Raw genomic sequence first — 18,644 nt, 5'->3', positions numbered from 1 at the left:
ATGAGGAAGGGGGACAGAAAGGGGAAAGGGGTTTGGGAGGTTGTTGGATCAGTTTCCCATCCTAAATCAGAAGCCAGAGGGCAAACCTGGCTGCTGCCACGCTCTGGAGAGTGCTCGTTTGAGTACTTGTTTGCAAGGTGACTGAGCTGGGCTGACAGGCCTTCCCTCGCCCCGTTACACACTCAATAATTCATCAGGGCAAATGCATAGATAATTGATGGCAATGAGCACGCACGGCCGGCAGAGGAGGAGAAAATAAAATCACTAATCAGCCTCTGGAGAGGTTTGAACATATTCAGCTGGATGTGTGTGTGTGTGAAGTGCTGGGATTGGCCGCGTTTCTCCTTTTGCTGAATGATCCGTGTGCTTGGTAGGGCAGGGAGAAAGCTTGGGATGAATCCTGCCATTTTCACACCCCAAGATCTCCCAGTGCCCACCAATCCATGCTGACACCTCCCAGGGGCAGCCAGCACCCGAGCAAGGATTAGCTGGATGGGTTGCAGCTTGCCCACTTGCATTTTATTCATTAGTTTTGTGGTGTTATTTTTTGTCGCGGACCAAAAAGGGCCCAGCCGTGTGCCAAAGACTTGTTGGTGCCAAGACCTCATTAGTGCAGACCTCAGAGATCCTACTCCTCCACCTTGGCCTCTGAAGTGGTTTGTGTTGATGCCTTTCCCCACGATCCCAACCCCAGATATTCACCAAGGCCTCAGGGGCTCTGTGCACAGCTCAGGGTGCCCTGAGGCTCACGGGCTGGGAAGGGAGGGCTGCACTCCCTGGGTGTCAGGGGCATTGGGACACAGCAGAAGTGGCAGGTGGTGGCTCTTAGAGCTGGAAACTCTTTCTCCTAAAATCCCAGGAGGTGCTGTTCCAGCAAGGCTCCCACACCTGCAAATCAGGTTCTTGCTCCCCCATGCAGAAAGCTCTGGAAATGATCTCCAGGCTCTGGGTGAGCTCTGTCACAACCTCACTCAATGCCTCTTTGTTAAGAGCCATGTGAACTGCACTCCGCTTTGCACAACCTTGCCTCTGCTCAGCCTCTCACCAATTTTTCTCCCTCCTGTTCCCTGATACTCATCTCCCCTCCAGGGCACTGAAACAGCCCTTGGCAGAGTGTGATGAGCCACCCTTTGGTGTGGCAATATCATGACTGATGCAGATGTCACAAAGCTCCTGATTCTTAGTCACAGCAGCTGGGATCTTACAGAAGGACAAATCAATGCATCACACTTCAACCTGCACTAAGTCCCACAAAAAGACCTGATTTTGGGACAGCACCATGGCCATGGCAGTGATGTCCCATCCTGTATCTCTCACAGACACTGCAAATTTTCCATGAAGGAAAACTGGGATGGAACAGGAGCCCAAAACTTTCCCCTCTGTGGCGCTTCCTCTCCTGGTGTTTCTGAACTCATCTTTCTGAAGGAAAACAAGATCTGAAACACAACTCGTGTGGGGCAGAGCCTCCAGCAGCCCAGAGGAACATCCCAGGTTGTCAGGCAGGGTGGGAAACATGAGAAAAAAGATCCTAAATCCCAGCAGGGGAATTTCAGGTGGCAAGAAGCAAAGGTGTGAGGCGGCACTTGGCCAAGAGGTTGGGGTTGGTAGCTCTGCTCTTGCCAGGGAGCCTTTGCATTGATTGCCAGGCATTTAAATCAGGATTCTGCTGCTCTTCCAGGAGCACAGGGCCTGCCTTGCCCTGCTGGGAGCCCGTTGCAATGAAGGAGTGGGCTCCAGTGAGTCACCCCAGGCCCTTCCTGTGGCAGCAGACTTTCACTGGAGGTCTCTCTGCATTCCACTGATTCACTCCTGCAGAGCCTGAGCACCACAGGGACTGTAAAACTTGAGTTTCCAACACAAGGGGAGGGGGAGCCTTAGAAGGGAGATGAGAGAGATGTGGCAAGATTATAGCTCCAGGTGACATGGCTGCACATGAAAGGCCTGAGATAACACTGGGATGGGGTGGGGGCACCCCAAGAGAGAAACTGCACGCCCAGGCATCCCTTCCCCCTTCCCAGTGGGAGCTGGGAGAGATTTATGGGAGCTGTCGGGAAATGGCAGCATTGTACAATGGCCTGCCTGGCCCTCAGACAAATAAATCCCTCCCAAAAAGAAAGGACTGGGCTGGCCTTTGGCTTGAAAATGGGAAACACGGGGTCCTCTCCTCGAGGTCACTGGTTCAGACCCAGATCCAGCCCATGGCAGAGATGGTTTTATCCCGGGACCAGTCAATGGCTCGTATCGAGCGAGGTCTCCAGCCAGGCCATCATTGGCAGCCTTTGGGATAAAGCCTTCTCCTGCCTGGGCAGGATTTCCTCTCTGGATAAATGGAGCACAAAGCAGCCTCAGGAGCCCCTGGAATGAAAGCTCTTCCCCAAAGGGCCTCATCCATCGATGCTCCACTTATAATCTGGTCACTGAGCCACTGCTGGGACTCACACACAGGCCCCAAGCAAGAGCAAGGCCATGCTTGTCCCAGTGTTCCTCATAGAAAGAGATGGAAGAAAAACAGAGACCAGGGTGGGATAGGCCACAGATTGAAGAGACAGGGATGACCACCAGACTAGACCACGAGTTTTTCAACTTTGCAAACATCCCCAGCTGCATCCAGCCAGGAAAAGGGCTGCAAAGCAGGGGAGTGGGATGGGAACAGCAGCCTGCCTCTGCTCCCAGCTCTCCCTCCCTGCCGTTCTTTCCCTGCCTTTCTCACAGCTGCTTTGCTTCACCCCCCAAGTCACGGGGAGGGGAACATGCCCCATGGCGAAAGCAGGGAGGCTGGCAGAGCAGGGCTCCTGCAGAAAGAGCTGACACAGCACTGGGAAAGGCCTTCCTGCAATAAAGCTCCCAAAGCCCGTGCTCAGCAACAAAGCACAAAGGCTCCGTCCGCGCCGCGCAGCGCCCGGCCCGCCCCAGCGCGCCCGGCTCATCCAGCTGCCAGCTCCCACACACCTGAGCACACACACAGCCTGCTGTGCCCCACTGCTGCCCACTTGGCTCATTTCCTCTCTCCTGTGGGCTGGATGTGGCTCCAGCTCCTTCCTCAGCTCTTTTCCTGCCGTGTGCTCCTGCTCCCACCTGTCCAGCGCTTGGTTTCGCAACTCCAATCTCCTTTGTCCTGCAATTTCCATGTCACATCTCCTTCCCTCCCCGCTGCCTGTGTCCAGGATTGCCTCTCCAGCTGGTCAATGCTTGTGCCTTTCTTTGAATTTCTCTCCTTCCATTGTAGCCTTAAAAATCTTCCCACCCCTCTTGTATCTCCACCACCCCACCCCAGCCCACTTGCTCGCCCCTGCTCATCTCCAGCCACTGTTCTACCAGTGGACATGTCCAGGATGGCATTCTGCACTAGGAAAAGCAGGCAGCTGGCCAGGCAAAGACAAAGAACCAAAAATCCAAGACTCTTCTCTCTGGAATCATCTCGCTGCCTGCCAGCAAGGAAAAACCAAGGTCTTTTTGCTTACCAATTCTAACCTGTAAGCAAAAGAAAGAGGACCACAAGCAGAGCCAATGCTTATTTGGTGGTTGGGTGGGGAAGAAAAGCTGGAAAATCAAGTGTGGAGGAAGGGAAAGAAGTTGGAGCTTTGAGAAGAGGGAAGCTAATTAAGCTGAGACTGTCCTGAGACCTTATCTTGATGGGCTGAGTCCTCAAATGCACACGAGTGTTTTCTCTGCTCTGCCTCTTTCTTGGACTTCCTTGTTGCCTTGGATATTGTTCAAGGAGCTCTGGTCCAGTGCTAAATCTCCTCGAGCTCTCCAGGTGCTAAGGAGGAGAGATTTAATGAGGAGCTGTGAAGAGGGGATCAAGATAGTAACCCATGGAGAGCCTCATTTCCGAAAGGAGGGAACTTGAGACTGAAGAGATTCAATAAAAACAAAAATAAACTCGATGGCACAGAAAAACGAGAGAACATCAGATCCTTTCCCCCCTCTCTCTGGTCTGTGGAGCTGGAGCAGGAAATGGGGGAGCTCTCAGGGCTGGAGCAGGGAGTGACTCACTCGCCTCCACAATGGGAACGGGACAAAGCCGAAACTCTGCTGACTCAGGCGTGACTTCAGCGCCAGGGTTAATAACTGGCAGCCTCCCCTGGCTGCCCCAGCAGCCAATTCCCTCTGTCCCCACTCAAACCAAGCCTCTTTCATCAGCAGAGATGCCCGGTCACAGGAAATTATCAAAGATTCCAAACGCTGGCCTCGTGTCCAAAACGTGGTGAAAAATGCACCCCTGCCAAAGCCCGCTGGTGCTGGCCAGCCCTGTAATTTTCAAGAAGATCAAAACTGACTTTCCTATAGCTGAAATGTGTGTTTAACAGTCACAGCTTTCTGCCTGTGGTTTTGCTTTCCTCCCATTATCTCTCAGGATATAACATATTGCTGATATCTCACTATCTCCCAAAGTTAAAAAGAAATGTTTCCTCCTCTCGGGAGCAGGGATGCCACGCTCTGTTCTTCTGTAATTTGTTTCGAAAGACAGAAACAAGCAAGTTTTTTTGTAACCAGGAGAATGTGATATATGCTCTGGTGGCTGACAAGTAGGGAAAAGCTTTGCAAACAAGACAAATGCAAACATGGCACCAACAGATGCAATGGACAGACACCCTTCGCTGGCTCCCTGCCTGTGATTTCTCTTTTAATGTGTTTTTATCTTGCCCTAGAGATATCTCTGCAGGGAAGTGGGAAAGGCTCAGACCTCCCAACTTTCTCTGGGTTGTTTAAAGATTCCAGCCCATGAACAACCACCCAGAAAGAACAGTGAGCACAAATAACCTCAAATTCAATGCTCTGCTTGATTTCCAACCTGCTGCTGCTCAGCTTTCTTATCATCAAGTCCCTGTGTAAGGAATTTCTACAGATTTCACTTCTTAGAACAGAGGCAGACACAGCTCCAGTCCTACCTGGGCCCCATCGGCAGGAATCACTCTGCATATTTATGGAAAAAAGCTTTGCATCTTCAAAAGGCTTTTCAAACAGCAACTAATTAATCCTCCAACACCCTGAGAGGCAGGAAAGCCTTATTACCCCTGCTTTCAGGGGTGGGGAAACCAGAGGTGCTGAATGACAAAGAGATGTGCCCAAGGCCACCCAGGCAAGCAGCGGCAATCTCAGCCGGCTGGAGGTGGGGATGTGCAGAGGATGGTGGCAATTCCCACCTGAGGGAGCAGGGATGGAGGCATTTGTGGGGAGCCCCACAGCCCCACCCACCCCTCATGCAAATGGCAGAGTCACCCTCATTTCCACGGCTGGGGAAACCGGGGGAGATGAAGGGGAAAATCCATTTAATAGGCAGAGCGTGGAAACCTAACCATTGCCCAGGTAAGAGCTCCACTAAAGGTTCCCAAATAGTGGCTCACGATTTTACCAACCCTGAGCAAACTGCTTGCAGCCAAATCTCTGGGATTTTTGTGCTAAGCACATGCCAGAAATCAGGAGAGACTTGGAGGCTGGGGGTGAGTGTGCCATTCACCCTCTGAGCAAAGCCAGCCCCACATTTCTGAAATATCCCACGTGCTGAAAAACAGTGGGGTTAGATTAGATTTTAGGAAGAAATTCTCTGCTGTGAGGGACTGGCACAGGTTTCCCAGAGAAGCTGTGGCTGCCCCATCCCTGGAAGTGCCCAAGGCCAGGCTGGAGGGAGCTCTGAACGCCCTGGGATGGTGAGAAGTGTCCCTGCCCATGGCAGGGGGTGAAATGGGATCAGCTTTGAGGTCCTTTAAACCCAAACCCTGCTGTGACCCCTGTGCTGGGTGGAGATGCAGCTCTCCCATCCATTAAGGTCCCAACCTCCATCCAGGCTGTCTGAGGAATGATTGCTGGGCTCAGAGGGGCCTGCAAGAGCCAGCACTGTAAACAAGGGACAAGACCACCCATTAAAGGCAGGCTGAGCATGGGGAGGGGGGAGGAAAGCAGGGAGGGAGGGTCAGAGCCCAGCAGGGAGACCTCCCACCACGGGTCACACTCCCTGCCCCATCCTCTGCCCTGCCTGGGCTTTGCTTTCCTGGGAGACCAACCAGGTACAGCCCCTCTGCCCTGCCCAGAGAAGCGAGGGCTGTCAGCAAAGGCTCAGGGAGGCCAGAGCAGAGGGCAAGGCAGGAGGAGCAGGGAATTCTGCAGAGAAAAAAAAAAAAAAAAAAAAGATTATTTGTCCTGCAGAGAGTTCACAAACTCCCATTTCCATTTGGGCGCCTCTCAGTGGGAGCGTTGCTCCTTCTGCTGAGTTAACTGGGGACTTAGACTCAAAAGTTGTATCTCCTTAGTGATTGTAACACAATGAGGGACACAGGGGATCCTCCAGGAAGAGAAATTAAAGATTTCTCCATGCCTGATTGTCCCATTCTCCAACAAGGTGGCTTTGTGCTTCCAGGTAGCCCCAGGGAGGAGCTGGGCTGTGCCACAACACTCAGGGGAATTTGATGACAAATGTCCCTCAGGAGATGGAGTCACACCAGTGCTGAGTGCCTCAGTGCCCAGGGACAAAGGTGTCCCTGCAAACACCACCTTCAACACTTCTGGGGGCCTCTCCCAGGGTGTTTCACTTGAATTCTGAGCAGGAAGGTTGGGATCCCCACAGGCCTCAATCCTTGGGGCAGGCTGGAATCACACATTTGTCCTAAAACTGTTCCCCAGGTCCTGATCCATGAGAGATCAGGCAGGACCAGAAGCAATCAGCTCCTCATGGAGATCCATGCACAGGGACAGGGATGGAGAAGCCAACAGCCAACTCCCCATCCCCAGCCTGGTGCTGCAGAAACCAGGCCTGGATTCTCAGGGTTAAACAGCTCAGTTGGCCTTAACTGACAGATTTCATTGCCTTTCATGGTGATTTCATTGCCTTTTGTTCAACTACAGCAGCACCAGGCTCCGTGTTCCCTTCTCAGGGAGCAACAAGCCACGTGCAGGGCGATGTGGAAGCCAGATGGATTTTCCTGTGCCACTGGGGAGAGCTCCAGGGAGTCATCCTGCTCTTCCAAAGACCAGGAGGTCAACTGCTCTCAGGGGACTCCTGTGTGCTTTGTCTCAGCTCAAACTGGAGGCTGCCACAAAAATGGAAAGCATGCTATGAAAAAAATAACCAGAGCTGGTGGAACATTTTCCAGCACAGCATATTTTTCTGATGGAAAGTGTCACTTAGTCCAAGCCAAAACCATCTACTGGAACGTGCTGATTTTGGCAAAATTCTACTAAAAAAAAAAAAAAAAACAAACCCAAAAAAAACCCAACCAAAAACCTTTTGATAAGTTTGAAATGGTTTTTCCTTGTGGACTCTCATTTCTTTGAAATGGCATTATGGTAAAACACTGACCAGGACTGCAGCCAGGATGGGATGCTTTGCTTGCCATGGGATGGGGGCATTTTGGATGAAGCCAGGCCAAAGTTTTCTTTTGAAATTTCCCTTTTGTGGAAGTTTTCAAAGCAGAAGGAAACCACCCTCTGAAACTGCCAACATCCCCACTCTGCCAGCCCATCCTGCCTTAGTCATCCCCAGAGCTGACCTTTCCAGCAGCTCTCACCCCCAAACACAAATCACCTCCCTGTGCCTCTCCCCACCTTCACTCCCCACAGCCCCTGATCCATCTGGGCTCATCCTCTCCTGGCTCTCATCCCACCCTGTCCCTGGAGTTTTCTGGGGGCTTGGGCCAGCCCTGCAAGCTGTGTGGGACCCCCAGCCCCTCTGGAGCCCCTCTCCCTCTGGGTTCTCTCTGCTCCTCCTTCCCGACAGACGGATTTGCTCCCACCCTGCACCTGCCTGCTGTGCCCACCTCCTCCTCCTCCTCCACAAGTCTGCTGCTTGTGCCTTTCCACTCTCTAACAACTCCAGGGGAGGCTGGTTGAGAGAACTCCTGTTCCTTTCAGATTTGGGGGCAAAAAAGAGGGGGAGAGAGAGAGAACACAAACCAGGCTATTACATTTTTTTACCAGACGTGACAATATGGACACAGTTCCTCCAGAACATTGTGCATATTTTAAGACAAACTTTACCCCAAAAATGTCAGCCAGCTCTCCTGGTGGGAGGAAGAATGAAGGAATGGAAGGGTCCTCCATGTTTCCAGCAGAACTTTTATCTTGGAAAAGCTGGAAACTCCTGAGCACCTTCCCCAGCACAGCATGCTGCTTCCCTGCTGCCTCCCAAGGGCTGGAGCGAGGATGGTGCTGCAAAATTCCCCATTTCCATGGGAGCAGCTCTGTCCTCCACCAGGGGAGTGCTCAGGGTGGGGAAAACGGCTCTGGAGACAAACCAGTGGAGGCAGGAGCAGGGAGGCCTGGAGGGGAGATGGGCTGGGCTTTGCCCAGGAGATTGTGGACTCTCCATCCCTGGAAATATCCAAGGCAAGGTTGGATGGGACTCAGGAGAAGCTGTCCCTGCCCCTGGCAGGGTGTGGAATTAATGGTTTTTAAGCTCCCTTCCAACCCAAAGCTTGCTGTGACTCCATGCCTTGACCTCCCATGCCAGGACCATCACCCAGGCGAGGAGGAGCTGTGCAGGAGGAATCCCAAGGAGGGAGACAAGGACTCCTCCTCAGAGGGAAGGGAGCAGCCTGGCTGTGGCTCCCCTTGGTGCTCCACCACCTCTGGACCTGGGGTGGCTCCCAGGCTGCAGTGTCACTTGTCTGTCACCCCTGCTTGAGCTAAGGACTGCTCAGAGCCACCTTTACTTGGTGCTTAGGGAGCAGAGTGGCAGAGAGAACACAGCTGGATTCTTGGCTACCTAAAGAGATGGATGGGAGGATATAAATAGCTAATGGCAAGAGGAAAGAGGACAAAAAGTCCCATTTCCAATTTGGTAAAAAACTGACCAGAATAGTAGTGGAGGAAGACTTCCACAAATAAGCATGTGGGTATTAAATGAATGGAAAATGAATTAAAAGAGAAGACAGGGAAAAGAGACTAAAAGGAGATTCTGAACCTGTTTGAACAGTAACTGTCCCATCTTGGAAAAAGAGATTATGTCACCTGGGTGCCGCAAACCCTTACTGGAGGTGGCTTCAGAGTGACAAGAGGCAGTGGAGAAGGAAGATAAGTATGCAGATAAATGTCATTAACCCCTGTTAGTGCGGGGCTCTGAGAGTTCAAAGGCCCCATCTGCAGTGAAGGATGGAGGTCACAGGGACTGTGTCTGCAAAACCTCTGAGAGGAGGCAGTTGAATAAACCAAAAGTTTCTTGCAGGCTTGGGAACCAAGGGCTGTGACAGTCACAGGGAGCTCAGCCGATCAAGAAGGGGAGGGAAGATCATTCCAGGTGTGCCAAGGTGGGGTCTGCCTCTGAGGTCATCCCTGACCCACAGGGATGCAGCAAACAGAGCTCAGAGGATGGGAAGGATGTGCCCCAAAGGGAAGGGAAGAGCCTTGCTTGAGGGGAGGGACACACCTCCCTCAGGAGAGATCCCATCAGAGAGAAACAGCAGCCCTGGGAAGGACAACAACAGCTCTCAGCTCTTCTCAGGGCGAGCTCTGAGGATCCCCATGGCTGTTCCCAGCCCTGGGGCCTCTCCAGCTCCACAAACACCCAGCCAAGGACGGGGACATTTTGCTGTGGATGTCCCCAAGCGAAGCACCCAGACGGGGAAGCCACACAAAGCCCAAGAGGAAGAGGAAGTTTACAGCTGTCCTCAGAAAAGTCAGCGTGGCTTTTCCTCTCAGAGCCTCCACATCCCCTGGGAAAGCACAACAACTCATGTGCAAGTCTGCACAGAGCCCTCTGGGAGCTGCAACCTGGGGCCTGACAACTCCGTGGCAAAGTGTGAATCCAAAGTAATTGCACTGTTTGCTCTGGGAATACTCCAGATACACTTGGCATAACAGAGGAACACTCAAAATTCTCTCCTTGTAGGATCTACAAACCCCCTCTTTCTTTACATCCCCAGGATTTTCTCTTCTCCCTTCTTTCTTTCCATTGCAGTGATTTTAGAATTTTAGAATTTTTTTTCGAGTTTCTGCCTTCACCCTCTGCCTGTGTAATGAAATCTTTTTATCCTCCAAGCCTGCCTTGCAGAGAGGGGGATCTCTGGAGCAGACACTGAGGGCAGGGTCCCTTGGGCACAGACACAGACGATCTGCAGGCTGGGGCTGCAGGCTTGAGCCATTTTAATTACCTGTGAGCAGAGCACCAAGGAATGGCCAATGTGCAAAGCAAGCCCTGGATGTCTCACCAGGCTCCTGCTGATCCTCTGTCAGATTAAATTCTTTGGTGAGAGCTGCCCTGCAGTTTTATGGCAGTGGGGATGACCCCCCTGCACCCATGTTTGGGCTGGGGCAGTGCCTGAGCTCCCAGAGCTGTGCAAATGCAAACTGTGACACCAAGGAACTCCAACAGGGTTTGAAGCTGCTGCTTTTCCATCCCTAACACAGCAGAGATCCCTCTGAGTCCAAAATCCTGCACAAAGGTCTCCCCTTCTCCCATCCTGAGGTCCAAAGTCATCCCTGTAGCTGGAGAGGCAGATCCTCTCTATCTGCCCCATCCTACCAAGCCCTTCCCAGCTCCTCGTGGTCCCCTCATATCCCTTCATCTTCCTCAGATGCCCACAGCAAACCCAGGGGAAGGAAAATGGTGTTTGGGTGTGTGTCTGTGTGGGCAGAGGGAAGGGAAGGAGCAGATCTTTCCCAGGGGACTCAGATAGGAGTCAGGGCTGAGCAGCAGCTCTCCCCCAGCTGGGATGGACATTTGGGGCACCCTGGCTTTGTTATTAGGCTATGGCAGGGGCTCCTTCCAGCAGCAATGTGGCAAACTGTGCTGTCAGAAGCTCCTGCACGTGCCTAACTCCCCTCTGCCTCCTTGCCAGCAGCTCTCCCCAAGCTGGGATGGACATTTGGGGCACCCTGGCTTTGTGTGAAGGCCTCTGAGGCTATGGCAGGGCTCCTTCCCAGCAGGAATGTGGCAAACTGTGCTGTCAGAAACTCCTGCACGTGCCTAACTCCCCTCTGCCTCCTTCCCAAGCTCTGCCCAAGCTGGGATGGACATTTGGGCACCCTGGCTTTGTTATTAGGTTATGGCAGGGGTCCTTCAAGCAGGAATGGCAAACTGTGCTGTCAGAAACTCCCCTCTGCCTCCTTGCCAAGCTCTCCACAGGGAGTTCTGTCCTCTCCCAGCTGGCAGTGGCTGTGCTGCACAGACCTCCTTGGCTCCATCCCTTGTCCCCCGTGCCTGCAGGTGCTGGGGAGGGCACAGCTGAGGCTCCCACGGGACTCAGGGTCCCCATTCCTCCTGTTTCCCTGGCCCTGCTGCATGGGAAGCCGCACCCTGACCTCTTCCAGCTCCAACTTGCTTTCCCAAATTGGGCTGGTTTAGGGCAGGACGTGCCTGGGCCTGCCACCTCCTCCCCAAGCCTTTGAAGGCAGCCACGTAGGCAGCTGCACCCACAGACTTTGGTGTGGAAAAGCCACAAATCCCCTGAGTCACCTGGCTCCAGCCTCTGAAGGTTCCTGTTCCCTCTCTTGGTGGGACAGACAGGCCCAGGACAGCAGGACTCCCTTCCCAAGAACTCCTGGGAAGGCAGGCTCCTGTGCCAGCTTGGGAGCAGGGCTCTGGAGCTCAGGATGGGAAAAGGGGGGTCCTTTGTGCAGGATTTGGGACTCGGGATAGAGGGGAGGCCTTTGAGAAGGATTTTGGACCTCAAAGTGGGAGAAGGGGAGACAGGATTTTGGAGCCCAGGATGTGTGAAGGGGAAATTTTTGTGCAGGATTTTGGACTCAGGGTAGGAGAAGGGGAGGCCTTTGAGAAGGATTTTGGACCTCAGGATGGGAGAAGGGAGGGACTTTGTGCAGGATTTTGGACCTCAAAGTGGGAGAAGGGGAGATTTTTGTGCAGGATTTTGGACCCCAGGATGTATGAAGGGGAGATTTTTGTGCAGGATTTCGGGCTCAGAGTGGGAGAAGGGGGGGTCTTTGTGCAGCCTGCAGTGAGAAGGGGGAAGGGGCCAGGGGCCAGGGACCCCTGGTGCCACAGCAGGCAAGCAGAGCAGATGGCTCCCTGCAGGGTGAGCCCCAAGTCAGGGGGCTCTGGTGTTCTTCAGCCTCAGCAAAGGAACCTGCCTGCTCGGGGGGTTCTCTGTGCTCAGCACTGACCCATTTCCCCTTCCATTTCCATTTCCACCCCATTCTCCCCCTCTCCTTGTCCCCCAGTGCTCTCCATGAGGGGCTGAGGGTGAGCTGGGTGTGGAAGGAGCCACCTGGCAGGCAGGGCACAGAGCAGGGTGTGTGCCCAGGGAACATTTCAGGGCAGAGGAAACACGTGCAGTGCTCCAAGGACACAAAACCCTCCTGGATTTCCGCAGCCCCGGCTCCAAATCCCCCACCAAAGCCATTTTCTCAGCCAAAGGGACAATGGGAGCTGACATAAACAATCCCACAGGATCAGCACATGGACACCCAGCCCGCCCCCACTGCTGCCTCGCCTCCCCCCCAGCCCAGCTGAGGCCAGCAAGACACAATGTGTAATTAGGTTAATGAGCTAAGCCCGGATTTTAATTGGGATTCCCCGATTTACTGCTCTATCTCCTCCTTTTGTTTTACTGCTGGTGCAGGTTCCTAAAAGCTGCCCTTGCTGAAGGCCCCGATATTAGAAAGGTCTTAGGGATCTTTAATTGTATTTAATCATCGAGGTAATTAATGATCCTTGAGCAAAATGGAGATTGCATCTAGAGTAGCTCCAGTCTTGCCCTTTAGCATCTGTTGTGTCTGGGCACAGGAATTCTGCAGCAGGCAGGACAGGGGTTCACACAGAGCCAGACAAAAGGAATGGAAGAGAGAGGAGAGTGGTGGGGAGAGAAGGGACTGGGGGCAAAAAGCCCATTTGAAATGGAGAAGGAGCTGGGTAGAAGAGAGGGAAGCAGGGAAAGGGGAACAATGGCATTCCTTCTCCTCACAGGCAGGAGCCATTGAATTGCAGAGCCAGGGGGGACGGCTGCTTGTTCCCTGTGTCCCCAGACTGGACAGCCTTGGCTCAGACAGCTCCCATGAGACAACCACCAGCTCCTGCTGCTCCCCTTCTCCATCCCTTCCCTCCCTCTGGCACGGTTTCACAGCCCTTTTTTCTCAGGGAGACGTTCCCAAAGTTCAAAACCTTGAGCTGGAACAGTGGAGAGGGGGAGTGATGGGGCAGCAAGTCCCAGCATGTCCCCTCTCTGCCAGGCCACAAACCCTGCACCTCCCATCCCTGCTCCCAACCCCTCCAGAGCACAAACAGAGCCTGTCCAACCAGAAATGGGGCTGCCTGCTCCAACCTGCCCCAGAAAGGCAGATTTAGTGAGAAATGTCACAGGCAAAGCAGCAGCAGGGACGTGGAACCAGCCCCTGTGTCTTGGGATGGACCAGAGCTGTCCTGAGCACGGGGATGTGTGAGCAGGGGCTGTGCTGCCTTGTTGAGGAATGTCCCCTGGCTGCCAGCCCTGTTGACAAGGGACAGCTCAGCCCAGGAAAAGCACTGCCCTCCCCTCCTCCAGCCCCAGTTTGTGCAGGACAGTTGCACACACTGCACACAAAGCACTGCAGCCTGTAGTGGGGTGATGTTTGGGACCACGTGAGTCCTCCCAAAAGGAAAAATCCAGCTGCCACAGCAGATCCCCCTTCTCATTCCCATTCTGGTGGGGTAGAGCATGAGTGAAGGGTCCTGGTATGAGCCTGCTGTGATTCTGTCCCTACAAATGAACCCCAGATTGGGCCAAATAAGCTCTGTGAGCTGGCACTGAGTTGTTGGGCTGGGCTGGCATTTCCAGCTGCCCACAAGCTGAGCTTTGGGAGAGGGGCAGCCTGAGCCAGGGTTAGGGGCTGGGGGCAGAGATTCCCTCCAGATACTGAGAGCTCAGTTTTCCCTGCAAAGCTGGGGCTCTGTTTCCATGGGAAAGGCTCTGCACAGAGCCAGGCCTGGCTGGGAATCTGCCCCTTCCCACTCTGGAACAAGCTGCCTTCCCAGGCAGGTTCCAGCTTGCTTGGGCCGGCAGCTTGGCAGATCTCATTTCTGCTGTTTTCTTCTCCTTTATTGCCTCCTGATCTGCCCCAGGGCTTGAGAGAGGGCTGCCTCCTCCTTCAGAGCATTAGCAACCCTGCCAGTTTTCCCCACTTGGAATATTTCATGCACAGGCCCTTGTTTCTCCCACGCTCCCTCCCCATCCACCCTCTCCACCCCAGGTCCAGCTGTGGCTCCTGTGGCAGCTGGAGCCTCCAGGGGCTGGCACAGCTCAGGGGGTGCCCCTGCCCTGCTCCCTGGGCCTCAGCCTCCAGCCACAGCACAACTGGGAACACCAGGTGGGAGATACTGGGAGGGGCAGAGCGAGGAGGGACACCCAAAAATGGGGACATGGAGCACAGAGGGGACAGGGACACAGGGCTGTGCACAGGGGCACTGCAGTGGGGAATAAAGGGCTGGGAGATGGGGAAAGCCTGGCTACAGATGCTTTGGGATGGATCAGAGAAGAGAAGAAGGGGAGATGTTGGAATCTGAAATGCAGGGACACTCAGAACTTTAGGCCTGTAAGCCAGAGCTTAGAATTAAACACAACGTTTGATCTGAGACCTTGGAAAAGGCTTCCAAACTTGGAAAACTTCCAAACTTAGGTGCAAACTTTAGTCCTGCCCCCATGCCTGGCAGAGCAGGGTCCAGCCTTTGTCCCAAGGCTGATCTGCACAGCCCCTGATGCTGGGAATGGCTAAGCTGATTGCAACAGCCCCTGAGATCTGCATCGAGCCTCTCCTCCCTCCCAGCACACCAGATCAGGCTGCCTGATTGTGTCATTTATTCCCCCATAAACAAAGCAGCCAGAGGAGAAACCCAGCCCAGAAATGAGAAACCTTCCAGGAGACACAGCTGGGCCAGGCAGGAGGAGCAGGGCAGGGCAGAGCTCCCTGGGCTGACCTCACTTGGGCTGGAGGCCCAGCAGCATCACCTGCAGCTGGCAAACACCCCTGGTGGGTCCATCCTGCCCCACAGCACCCTCAGAAAAGCACCTGGAGCAGAACACAGCCAGCCCTGGAGCTCCAGGGCAGGAGCTGATCCCTGCTTGCCACAGCAGGGAGGAGCTGCCCCTTCCAGGCACGTTCCCTGCTGTCCCTGCTGTCCCTGCTGCCACCACCAAGAGCTTTCCCCGGGCTGAACAGCAGGCCTGAGGTCCAAACCCAGAATCTGCAGCCCTGGGGCTCAAATGCAGCTGCCTGCTCCCAGGGCTGGTGTTAGAGCCCACCAGGGAGGGACTCCAGCAGCTCCCACCCTCCTGTGGGGTGCAGGGCTCCAGGGCTCCTGTGCAGCCCTCCCAGCTCAGGACGTTCTGTGCTTCCAGCAGCGTTTGCAGCCTGACTTGGGGAGCAGCCACAGCCCCAGGGGCACTGCAGGCTGTCCCAGTGTCACCAGCCATGGTGGCCTGCACTGCAGGGGAGCTGGGCTTGGTCTCTTCCACCAGGCAGCACTGACAGAAGCAGAGGACGCAGGCTCCAGCTATGGCAGGGAAGGTACAGGTTGGATATTAGGAAGAAATTCTTTACTGAAAGAATAATAAAGCACTGGAATGCTCTTCCCAGGGAGGTGCTGGAATCACCATCTCTGGATGTGTTTAAAAACAGACTGGGCATGGCACTGGGTGCTATGGTCTGGGTGAGGTGTGAGGGCACAGCTTGGACTGGATGATCTCAGAGCTCTCCCAACCTCATCATTCTGGGATTCTGTGATTAATTCTGTGATTCTGTGGCTCTGATTCTGTGATTCAGTGGTTCTGAGAGGCTGGGCAATTTCAGCATCCACAGAGCTGGGACACCCTGAGGAGCAGGGGATGCAGCAAACAGAGCACAGAGGGTGGAATGAAATGGTTTTTAAGATCCCTTCTCTTAATCTAGAGTTAAGAATTAAATGGTTTTTTAAGAATTAAATAGTTTTTTAAGAGCCCAGGGCAGGAGCAGGGGCTGGGCCCCCCTTGGATAACCTCCCCCTGTGCCCCAGAGCCCCTCCAGGTGTTTTTGGGGTGCTCCCCCTCAGCCAGGGCTGCCCTGGGAGAGCTGGAGCTGTCCCTGGAGCTGCTCAGCCTGGCTCTGGTGCCTTCTCCTGTGCTGGAGCTGCTCAGGGCTGATTTCCCTCTCTGTGCGTGCCAAGGGCAGCAGCAAAGCTCTGGCTGTGGCTCAGCTCTGCCTTCCCAGGAGGAAGAGGAAGAGTGGCAGGCTCAGAGGCAGCACACAGGCACCTGACTCACACTTCCCTTGTGTTTTCCCCTTCTCCCACCCTCCACAGCACCTCTGGCTCTGTTTTTCTGGCACCTTTGCACACAACAGCATCGCTCTGTGCCGTGCCAGGAGGAGCAGGCCTGACAAATTCCCAGCAGGGAAATTCAGTGTACAGGGGAAGGGGAGGGCACCTGGCCCTGTCACACTGCAGAAACACCTCCTTGTCACCCCAGCCTTCAAAGCTCTGCCCTTCACAAACATGAATGCACCCAGCAACTGGAAGTTTCAGCCACAAAAAAAGAAAAAAAAAAAAAACAAAACCCAAATTGGAGTTTTCAGCCACACAACAGCAAAAAGCCCCCACTGCCCTTGCTTGGTGCTGCCAGAGGAAGGATCAGGCCAAAGCATGAAGAGATTGTCTGAAAACTCCTCTTGATCCACTGCCCTGGTTTTTTACAGAGGTGGGAACAGAGCAAGGGATCTTGAGGGAGGCAGAGAAGCCACTGGCTGTAGCACAGCCCGTGAAACCTGGCCAAGTCACTGAGAAACCTCAGAACCACTGCTCAAATAGATTTTAAATGGAGTCCCAGGCCTTCCTGCACTGAGGGTGATGAAGAATAAAATGAGCTGAGAGCTTTTCAGTGCACACACTGAGGACAAATGGCTTTTTAATTGATAATGCCAGGAGCTGGAGCCAGGGGATTCATCAGCAATGTTTTGGCACCTCTCAGGACTGCAGGATTCTGCCCATACTTGTGTTAAATGACACATTAACAGGAGCAGGAGTGCAGGAAGAGTGCAAGGACTCACAGCAGCTCCAAGAACTCTCTGAGTCCACCCATGGAGAGCAGCTCCTGCAGTGCTGACAGCAGCTCCTTTGGCTTGGATTGTCCCCAGAGCAGCACCACAGCAGCTGTGCCAGGGGACAGTGAGCACAGGAGATGATGGTGCTTCAGCTCCAGCACAGTTGTCCTGCCCAGCTTTGGGAGGCTGGGATGCCCCTCGTGCCATCCCCCTGTGCCCTGCCCACCCTGGCTGTGTGTCCTCCTCTCCTTTCCCCTCAGGAAGCCCTTCCCAGCTTTGCTGTCACAGTTTTGTGTGGCTCCTTGGGAGCAACCCAGGCAAGGAGATGATGAATTCTGGAGAGACGGTAATGACTTCTGTCAGATTAATAAGTTAACAAATCTCCCATTTATTCTCCAGATTTAATTTCCAATCCTTGCGTTTTCTCTTCCTGCCGTGCAAAAACGCCACGGAAAACCACGGGAAGGCACAAGAGAAGCAGGGAAGGGGAGAAGGAGGCTCCAAGATAGGGCCACCTTCCCCAGTGGGAAGCTGTTAAGCATCTCCAAGCCACTGAAAGGGCTCCTAAAGTTGCAGAAAGGTGAGAGGAGAAGGAGAAACTCTGCCTGCACAAGGAGCAGCCCCCCTTGATGGAAAATCCCAGCTCACAGTGCAGACATCTTCATCCTGGCTCCCTGTGTGCACCCACTGCAAAGTCAGCGAGGAGAAATTCTCAATTCAGGCACTCTGCCTAAGAAATCCACCTTGGGCTGGATAAATCTGGCAGTGCCTAATTTTTCCCCTGGACACGAGGGAGTCTGGATGATTTGCTCCATTTTCCCTTTTTGTTCAAAGGAACTCAGTGAAATGGAGCCTTTCTCACTGACCTGGGCAAGAGGGAGAGCTCTGCTCATCCAGAGGCCTCCCCAACCACTGCTGAAATCTCTTGTGGAGGAAACCTCAGCCTCTGTTGTCTCAAGGAGCTGCTGAGCTGGAGAAGCCATTCCAGGAGAGCCTTTTCTGTTCAGAAATGACTCCTGAAGTGCTGCTCTCCTTAGAGGGTCTAAACCAGGACAGCCACAAGGGGAACATCAGCTGAGCCTGCCTCCTCCTCCTCCTTGTCACCGCTGGGTTCTGCCCGAATTTCTGAGCAGAACTCGTCTTTCCCCTTCTCCCTTTGTAAATTCCCCCTCGGAGAAAAGCGACACCGGCTGAGGATCGGATTTCAGCCTCATCACTTAAAGATGAGGTGGTTTAGCCCAATGCTGGTCCAGCCTGGGTAAAATGATGCCTGGTGCCACCCCCTGCTGCCCTCGTGGAGCAGCCCAAGGCACGGGCAGTGCAAACCCAGCTGGGTTTGTAGCAGGCACTGCTAAACAGGACCTGCCCCTGTTTCCCAGCTCAGCAGAGCTCAAGCGGAGCATCCACGTAGAAATAATAGGAAGGGGAGGAAAATTAGGATCCTACTGCGGGCCATCAGGTCTTTTCCATTCCTTTCCCAGTCATCCATCCCTGGATGACCCTGGATTCCCTGCCTTGCTCACAATTTCTTGCTGGCAAGCACACAGGCAGGAGGATGAGAGGCTTCGTGCCAAAAAATAGGTGGGCAGAGCAGGAATAGGAGCAGAGAAGCCAACAGAACCGAGCTCTCCTGCTCCAAGCATTCCTCTTCTGAGCATCCCACACAGCAGCACGCTCACCTGTGCAGGTGCTGGGCTAAGGCTGTGCTT

At 53.9% G+C, this 18,644-nt stretch overlaps 1 protein-coding gene across 3 annotated transcripts in view; it reads right to left on the bottom strand.

Annotated features, from left to right (window-relative positions):
• NECTIN1 (nectin cell adhesion molecule 1) overlaps positions 1 to 18,644 on the bottom strand; it is a 100,471-nt gene that overhangs the window by 58,011 nt on the left and 23,816 nt on the right. The window lies entirely within an intron of this gene.

The sequence above is a fragment of the Molothrus ater genome, chromosome 22 (genome assembly GCF_012460135.2).
Source record: "Molothrus ater isolate BHLD 08-10-18 breed brown headed cowbird chromosome 22, BPBGC_Mater_1.1, whole genome shotgun sequence".
In the NCBI taxonomy this organism is placed as follows: domain Eukaryota; kingdom Metazoa; phylum Chordata; class Aves; order Passeriformes; family Icteridae; genus Molothrus; species Molothrus ater.
This window is presented reverse-complemented; position numbering and strand designations above follow the sequence as displayed.